Below are 3,097 nucleotides of genomic sequence, written 5' to 3' on the forward strand. Positions count from 1 at the left end.
ACTGTTCAAAATTGTTTTAGTCTTGCAATAATTCAGAATTTAAAGAGTACTTAAAACCTTTCTCAAAACATTTCAAAATGAAACAAGTCAAGAGGCATTCAAGTTCTTTCAAAGTCATTGAAACTCCTCTAATTGAAACCCTCAAGTCAAATTCAAAGGCATTGCCCTTGTCACATTTAAAACAGCTTAAAAACATAAGTTTCATCTAAGTAACTTTCTCCTGAAAGAGATACAATGCCTTTCTTAAGAAGCAAGACTAAATCACAATTTTCTCTTTAATAATTCATTTCAAAAGCATGAATCATCCTTTTCTTGATAATTCAAATAAAATAATAGAAGTCTTTAACCCGTCATTTCTCCATACAACATTCAATAAAGACTCGGATTTTATAGAAATTTCGGGTCCCAACTAAACCGTTTTTTATTCCTTTTCAACAGCTCAAAACCAGAAATCAATTCAAAAGCAAGCTAAAACCAACAATTGCCTCAGTGGCATATCTCAAGGAAACCATTTCAAAATCAACTTAATATCAACCGATTTAACTCATTTCCAAAGTTTAAAAGAATCGGTTCAGTAATAAATCATTTATCAAAGACCAAATTAATTAAAGCAACCCAGGCTGAATTTCAAGAGTATTCTATCTTTCACATCATCAAAATAATTGACTCAATCCAAACCAATCCTCAACGGATTAAACTCATATTTCAAATCTTTAAAGAATCAACTTGAAAAGCATTCTATTTCACAAAACCACACAACAATCTGTTCATCAAAACCAATTAATAATCCATTCAAACATATAATTACATTCATCTAGGATAACCAACATCACATAAGGCTTATACAATCACCAAATACATTATCTCACCTCAGGATCCATATGTAATAATTTCGACATATAAAATATAGTTTTTGAAAAGCGCCCCTACCTCAAAACGCAAATCCATAACCCAAACGTGTCACAGTGTGCTTTCTGCCTCAACCCGAAATCGACAATCAAAATCCCGGTTCCGCGTGTCTTTCTCAATAGTAGAAACAACCTCAATGCCACAAGTAAACTCAGATTCTAACTCCTAGAACCATCAACATTATAATTACTTTATTACACGGAACAGAACACTAACGCAGAGCTCTCAAAACAGGAATACTTACTGAAACTAAGAGAGAACGGCTAAACTGAACCGCAGCGCCTTCTGAACCGGTTGGGCGGTGGCTCCGGCAGTCAACCCCAAGCAGCAGCGGTGATCTGAACCACACGCAGCGACGATGAAGTTTCAGGAAACTCAACATAAGGGAAACTCAACTTAAAAGCCTTACCGGCAGTGGAGCTCGGTGGCGGCAGCGGCGTTCCCGGCGGTTGAGGCTCGGCCAGAACAGCGGCACGGCTTCGGCAACAACAACAGTGGTGTTTTCCGGCAACCACCGATCTCCGGCATCAGCAACAGGAGCTCCAGCTAGGCACCGCGGAGCAGCAGATCGGCAATGCCGTCGGCCAAGGTGTGGCGATGGAGACGCCCTCAACCGCGGTGAAACGCGGTGGCTATGGAAGCTCGGCGGCGGCAAACACCGAATCGGCGCTCACGGCACGACAGCGGAGGAAAAGGGTCCCCTTTCGTGCATCCCCCTCTCTCTGTGCGCGAGGATGCAACGGTGGCCACGCGACTCCTCTGCAGCGACGGCGGCCACTCCTGTGTTTGGCGCGGCGGCGACTAGGGACTGGGTGCAGCTTCAGTGGCGACGGCGGAGCAGAACAGCGCGGTTCCCTCCTCCTTCGCGACCTTCTCCCTCTCGCCTGAGCTCTGACGCGACGGCGTCGCCTACACGGGCAGCAGTGGCAGTAGAAAGGCTTCCTCCATGCCTGCGAGGATGATGGCGGCGAGGCATGAGGCACGGCGGCAAGGTGTGACATGGTGGCGGCGAGCTGAACGGCGGTATAAGCCCCCTCCCCCCTTCTTCTTTTTCCCGATTCTACCTTCCCTTTCTTTTCCTTCAGATACTGTGTGTGTTTAGGTTAGAGGACAGCAGCTGCTGCTGCTGGTTCAGAGAGGGGAAACGGGTACTGGGTCAGGGTTTTAGGGTTAGGGTTTTTGAATAAAATTAGGGTTAGGGGCATTTTGGTAATTTCAAATAAAGTTGGGAATAATATGGTAATTGAAATCCAAAATTAAATCCAACACTAGAGGTATATAGAAAATACTACTTGCTCATCAATTTTTACAAATTAACTTCAATAAAATGCCCAAATCAAATAATTAGAAATAATATACTTAATTTCTTCATTTTTCCAAAATAGCAATAGTAATATTTAAAATATTACTTATCTAATCCAAATCGTATAAAATCCTTATTATTTCATAACTATCAACTTTATAATTCAAATATAGAAAATAATCCAATAATTATAAAATTGGATAATAATCATAATTTATCTCAAATTCAATAAATCACAACTTGTCTTAATTATCTTTAATAGAGAATTTTCTGAAATTAAAGCAACAGAAACAATGAATTTGAAATTAGCTAATGATAGCCCTTTTTCAAAGGTTTCGGGTCTTACATTCTACCCACCTTATAAAAATTTTCGCCCTCGAAAATTGATGCAAAATGAAAGAAATTTCATAACAGTTCACCGTTGAACACATTTAAGGAAGAAGAAAAATATCTCATCATATAAACATATATACGATTTTCAAATACTTTGATTGTTATATGCATAAGGGTGCAAAGGCAGGGGTGTGATTGCAAAGCAAACGTTACAAGGTAGGCTCAATGCAAAAGATAACATGGGTCAATCATGTGATAGTAGGGTAAAGCATCAAAGGCTATAAAACAGGATGGGGTTAAAATGACGTGCTTAACATCCGCACACTAATCTCATATCAACCTCAAAGTTTCAACTTTCCAACTCCATCAAGAACTTTACAATCCCCATACTCGATCACAAGCCTGACAACCGCAAACCCGTTCGCAAGGAACAAAACATCCACAACTCATAACGTTGTACACCTACCGCTTCAACTTCCGTATACACATATCACGTCTCAAAGAACTAACGCATCGCGTTACTACGTCTACAAGTTGCACTTGATATCAAAA

At 40.6% G+C, this 3,097-nt stretch overlaps 1 long non-coding RNA gene across 1 annotated transcript; it reads right to left on the reverse strand.

Moving 5' to 3' along the window:
- Window positions 978-1,207, reverse strand: LOC110268740. Its single transcript, XR_002357157.1, has 2 exons — window positions 1,154-1,207; window positions 978-1,074 (listed from the first exon to the last, which is right to left on the reverse strand). It is a non-coding gene; the product is annotated as an uncharacterized LOC110268740 (long non-coding RNA).

This window comes from Arachis ipaensis, chromosome B02, assembly GCF_000816755.2.
Source record: "Arachis ipaensis cultivar K30076 chromosome B02, Araip1.1, whole genome shotgun sequence".
Taxonomy (NCBI): domain Eukaryota; kingdom Viridiplantae; phylum Streptophyta; class Magnoliopsida; order Fabales; family Fabaceae; genus Arachis; species Arachis ipaensis.